Source organism: Mandrillus leucophaeus, unplaced genomic scaffold (genome assembly GCF_000951045.1).
Source record: "Mandrillus leucophaeus isolate KB7577 unplaced genomic scaffold, Mleu.le_1.0 Scaffold205, whole genome shotgun sequence".
NCBI classification, from domain to species: Eukaryota; Metazoa; Chordata; class Mammalia; order Primates; family Cercopithecidae; genus Mandrillus; species Mandrillus leucophaeus.
The window spans coordinates 926,800-933,156 of record NW_012102088.1 but is presented as its reverse complement, the minus strand read 5'-3'; positions in this window follow the sequence as shown (position 1 = coordinate 933,156).

Sequence of the window (6,357 nt, the reverse complement as noted above, 5' to 3'; positions counted from 1 at the left end):
GTTAGCCAGGATGGTCTCGATCTCCTGACCTCGTGATCCACCCGTCTCGGCCTCCCAAAGTGCTGGGATTACAGGCTTGAGCCACCGTGCCCGGCTGCAAATTTTCATTTATAAAATGAATATGTGACCGGGCACGGCGACTCGCACTTTGGGAGGCCGAGACAGGCAGATCACTTAAGATGAGACATGGTGAAACCCCGTCTCTACTAAAAATAAAAAATTAGCCAGGCGTGGTGGTGCACACCTGTAATTCCAGCTACTCGGTAGGCTGAGGCAAGAGAATCGCTTGAACCCGGGAGACGGAGGTTGCAGTGAGCCGAGATCGTGCCACTGCACTCCAGCCTGGGCAACAGAGTGAAACTCCATCTCAAAATAAATAAATAAATAAATTAATTAAATAAATGTCACCATGTCATTCTCAGGCTAGGAAAAAAACGAATATGCTCTGGAGATCTGATGTACAGCATGGTGGCTATAGCTAATATATATTGTATGCTTACAATTTGCTAAATTTTCGGTGTTCTCATGATGTAAAAAAGGTAATTGGCTCACGCCTGTAATCCCAGTGCTTTGGGAGGCCGAGGTGGGCATATCGCTTGAGGTCAGGAGTTCAAGACCAGCCTGGTAACATGGTGGATCCCCACCTCTACTAAAAATGCAAAAGTTAATTGGGTGTGGTGTCATGCACCTGTAATCCCAGCTACTTGGGAGGCTGAGGCACAAGAATTGCTTGAACCTGAGTGGTGGGGGTTGTAGTGAGCCAAGATCACACCACTATACTCCAGCTTAGGTGACAGAGCAAGACTCTGTCTCAAAAAAATAAAAAGGAAAAAAGATAACTATGTGAAGTGATGAATATGCTAACTAGCTTGATTGTGGTAACCATTTTGCGATGTATACATATATACAGAGAGAGATGTCACATTGTATACCTTAAATAGATACAGTCTTTGTCAATTATACCTCAGTAAAGCTAGGGAAAACAAGAAAGAGAGAAAGAAGTGAATGAAATAGAAAAGACAAGCCAGAATCCATACAAATGACACCTTTCTCTGGCTGAAAACTCATTAGGCACAGACATCTGCAAGGCCACTACCAGCTACACCCGCTGTGTTGTAAAACATTCCTTAGAAAACATTCTTAGTACCTTTACTGTTTGAATTTTTTCCCCATTAACAGTTACCATTCCTTAGAACTTCACTGCTTTAACCAAAGCTACAATTTTATGTTTATCTGGTTTTACTCCCTGTCCTTTCCCACTGATGCTTAGGATTCAGAAGCAAAACTGAGTTTGCATTGCTTGAAATTGATTTCTAATCCCAAATCAGATTACCTGTACAACTATAGACACACCCTTTGAAATCCTGAATGGATAAATAATTTAATCCCTTTTCTGTTAATGTATCATAGCTATTTTTGTGTTTTTTTCTCCAATTTTATATATGGTTAACATTTCAAAGATTTGTGCAATTTTGAAAAAAGCAAACTTCATGCCATAAAATCAGAAAATGGTGGACACAAAAACCTAACTGATTTCTGTTAGTTAATGTTATTTCCTGCTTGTGTTAATCTCATCTGGTCTGATTAGACCAGATCTGCCACCCTGATGGCATCAGTTAATGAGGCAGAGGTGATCCTGGTAAAATCTCTTGGGAGAAAAACGGAACACATTCTTGCCTTTCCCTAATCCATTTGTCATAATGCTTCCAGTCAACGTTTATAAAATGCTAATCTGCTCACATCATACCCCACTCTACTCTCTGGATGGCTCCCCTTTGCCCTCAGGGAAAAGCACTGAGTCCTTGTCCTATGAGGCTTTCCTGGGCCAGCTCTACACTTCTCAAGCTCCATCTTAGGTGTTGTGGCTGGTTCTCTACATGTAGGGACATTGGTCTCTCTCCCTTTTGTTTTTGTTTTTGTTTTTTTTCCTGTGGAACCCATGGCTTCCCCTTCATTTCACTTCCCTCCAAATTCTCTTTTTGGATTACCCACCCTTTCTCCCCTATGACACACAGACCACATGTTCACACTTGGAGACATGCACTCCGTCCCACAGAGACAAGGCTGCAAACTATTATGGTTTATTTCCCAGAACCTGGGAATTCAAAACAAGGCTATTGGAGTTCTAATCTGGAGTCTGGCATTTACAGACTGTGTGATGCAGGCATGCTTCCCATCAGGTCTGGGTCTGTGTCCTGGGGTTTATGATCTCTAGTGACCCCCAGCTAAATATCTCATATACAAAGGAATTACTAAGCTGGGCGCAATGGCTCACGTCTGTAATCCCAGCACTTTTGGAGGCTGAAAGTGGGCAAATCACTGGAGGCCAGGCGCTTGAGACCACCCTGGGCAACATGGCAAAATCTTGTCTCCTCAAAAAATAGAAAAATTAGCCTGGTGTGGTGGTGTGCGCCTGTAGTCCCAGCTACTCAGGAAGCTAATGTGGAAGAATCACTGGAGGCTGGGGAGGCTGAGGCTGCAGTGAGCTGTGACTGGGGCTACTAAACTTTAGCCTGGGTGACAGAGACCTTGTCTCGGAAAAAAAAAAAAAAATTACTAGAACATAAAGCCATACGATAGACTTTTCAAAGAGAAATCTTCAGTCACACCAGTCCTTTATACAAAGTACACGACATTAAGCCCTTTTGGGTCAGAGCTGTTTTAACAAAAGATCATTCCCTACACCTGGGAGACCGCCATATCTCTGTACTTAGGAATTTTCCTGAAATAGCTATGCCTACATACACATGAATACACACTCAGAGACACAAAACTGGGAATTTTCCTTCCATTATGGAAGCTTACCTCCTTCTTGGTTGGCTGGGTAATCCCGGGCTGAACACTGAACTGATGTGTGACCGGCTTTCCACACTGGGTTTATCTGATGTGCCTCCTAAGGCTGCTCCCTTTTATAGGATCTAGAATCAGTGATTTAAAGATGTGATTGGATAACACTCGTCTGTTGATTGAATTACTGATGGAATCTTCATCCAGCCACAGCTCCGTGTCTCTAATACAATGTTAAATACCATCACTGATCCTGGGTCAATAGGTCATAAATAAACACATTAGTATTTCTGCAGGCTAGGTGCAGCAGCTCACACCTGTAATCTCAGCACTTTGGGAGGCCTAGGCAGGCAGATCACCTGAGATCAGGAGTTCCAGACCAGCCTGGCCAACATTGTATTTTTCTCTACTAAAAATACAAAAATTAGCCGGGCATGGTGGTGGGCACCTGTAATCCCAGCTACTCGGGAGGCTGAGGCAGGAAAATCGCTTGAACCTGGGAGGTAGAGGTTACAGTGAGCCAAGATCGCAACACTGCATTCCAACCTGGGAGACAGAGCAAGACTCTGAAGCCCTAGCCTGAGCAACAAAGCAAGACCCTGTCTCTACCAAAAATAATGTTAAAAATGTTAGCCAGGTATGGTGGCATGTAACTATAGCTTGTTTGAGCCAAGGAGTTCGTGGCTACAGTGGATTATGACCGCCCCACTGAACTCTGGCCTGGGAAACGAAAGGAGACCCAGTCTCAAAAACAAACAAACAAAAAACACGCCTATAATCCTAGCACTTTCGGAGGCCGAGGTGGGCGGATCACGAAGTCAGGAGTTCGAGGCCAGCCTGGCCAATGTGGTGAAACCCCATCTCTATTAAAAATACAAAAATTAGCCAGGCATAGTGGCGCGTGCCTGTAGTCCCAGCTATTCAGGAGGCTGAGCAGAAGAATTGCTTGAACCTGGGAGGAGGTTGCAGTGAGCTGAGATTGTGCCACTGCACTGCAGCCTGGTCGGCAGAGGGAGACTCTGTCTCAAAAACAAACAAACAAACAAACAAAAACAAAAACAAAATCTGCTGTTAAATGTGACAATGTCCACATTAAGTGAAAATATAATAACAAATGTTATATATAACAAATGTTAGTCTCACAAATTCTGGTCAAGTTTTATTATAAATTACTCATACAAACATGACAAACTTTTGCTCAAACTTTTCAGGGTTCAGAGATTTATGAATTACAAGGGTGGCAGAGGGCAAGGCTGGTGCTCTGTTTCCTTCTGTGCCAGTTCCAGGCTGGTGGAACAGAGGGGGCCCAGGACCCCAGAGAAGGCATTCCTAATCCATCAAAAAGATGACAGGGGCTGAGACTAGGATTATATCAGTGGAAAGGGAGAAATTGGTACATATTTTATATTGAGAAAGCGTATGACGTTTGATAGACTCTAAGGAGTTTCATCCACATTTACTCCATATAGAAAAGTATCCCTGCGGCCGGGCGCGGTGGCTCAAGCCTGTAATCCCAGCACTTTGGGAGGCCGAGACGGGCGGATCACGAGGTCAGGAGATCGAGACCATCCTGGCTAACACGGTGAAACCCCGTCTCTACTAAAAAGTACAGAAAACTAGCCGGGTGAGGTGGTGGGCGCCTGTAGTCCCAGCTACTCGGGAGGCTGAGGCAGGAGAATGGCATAAACCCGGAGGCGGAGCTTGCAGTGAGCTGAGATCCGGCCACTGCACTCCAGCCTGGGCGACAGAGCGAGACTCCGTCTCAAAAAAAAAAAAAAAAAAAAAAAAAGAAAAGTATCCCTGCTCCCATCAAGAACCAATTTTCCACTGGTGGTTTAGGTCCTGTCACCAACTGTGTCATTAAACCAACTGTGAAGGACATAAAGCACCAGTGGAAAATTGACTCTTGATGGGAACAGAGATACTTCTCTGCTACAACAATGAGAAATGGGCCGGGTGCAGTGGCTCATGCCTGTAATCCCAGCACTTTGTGAGGCCGAGGTGGGTGGATCACCTGAGGTCAGGAGTTCGAGACCAGCCTGGCCAACATGGTGAAACCTCGTCTCTACTAAAAAGGTACAAAAATTAGCCAGGCCTGGTGGCGGGCGCCTGTAATCCCAGGTACTCGGGAGGCTCAGGCAGGAGAATTGCTTAAACCTGGGAGGCAGAGGTTGTAGTGAGCTAAGATCACACCACTGCTCTCCAGCCTGGGCGACAGAGTGAAACTCCGTCTCAAAACAAAACAAAACACAACAAAACAAAAACGAAAAATGTAGAGAATGTGAGTACCACCTGTCTCTTATACACATCTAGATGTGTATAAGAGACAGTAACTATAGCTTGTTTGAGCCAAGGAGTTCGTGGCTACAGTGGATTATGACCGCCCCACTGAACTCTGGCCTGGGAAACGAAAGGAGACCCAGTTCGAGACCATCCTGGCTAACACAATGAAACCCCATCTCTACTAAAAATACAAAAAATTAGGCGGAGCTTGCAGTGAGCCGAGATTGCGCCACTGCACTCCAGCCTCGGCAACAGAGCGAGACTCCGTCTCAAAAAAAAAAAAAAAAAGAAAAAAGATTGTGGTGGGATGTCTCCTTCTGCTGTCTCAGGGAGTTCCTTGAGTAAGGAGCTGTAAGGAAAAAGTTTTGGGAAAAACTGGCAATTTCTGTTTGGAGGAGGTTGTTGGATTTTTGAGTTCAGATATACAGCCAGCTGTTGGACATGCTGGTGTGTAACTCTGGGAGCAGTTAGACCTGGGGCATGATGATATCAGTAAGAGTGGTAATAGCATCAGGGATCATAATAACTAATCTTTAAGCAGTCAGGGCATATTTGACTCTGTTCTCAGTGCTTTCTGTACATTAGCCCATTTCCATCACAACAGTCTTGTAATGTAGATCCTGAATAACTCCATTTTAACATCAAAGTAACAGAGGCACAGAGAAGTTCAGTACCTTGGCCAGTGCTACATAGCCTGTAAGTGGCTGGGCTAGGATTTGATACCTGGCTCCAGAGTGGGACTCTGAATGCTACATTAAGGAGGCAAAGGCACACAGCCACTGTGTAAAACCAGCAGCTTTCTAGGGAATGGGCCAATGGAGAAGTGAAGGGCATGAGCAGGAGGATTTATCCTTGGGGAACACAGGTGGTGGAGGAAATGACCTGGCGATACCCCAATTTAGGCATAGAATAAACAGGCACAAAAGAAAAATAAATGTGAAAGCCACATAGTAATTTAATCAAATAAGGATATTACAAAGACAGCTATCAAATGTTTTTCTGATCAATTGGGAAGGCAGGTAGTGCTGCCTTTGGTAAAAATAGATGACCTGTTTACATCCAGCATCATCTCAACTTGTGTCTGGTGAGTATCCCCGCTCCAGTGTGAGTGAGGAAAATAACCCTTGTTTCCAAGAAGACAAAGCCAATCTGCCTCAGTATGTAGGAAACAGTGATTTCAATTAGAATACAAAAAAAAAAAAAAAAAAATCTGGTAGGAAAATAAACAAAACTGTTACTTTCTTTTTTTTCCGAGACAAAGTCTTGCTCTGTCGCCCAGGCTGGAGT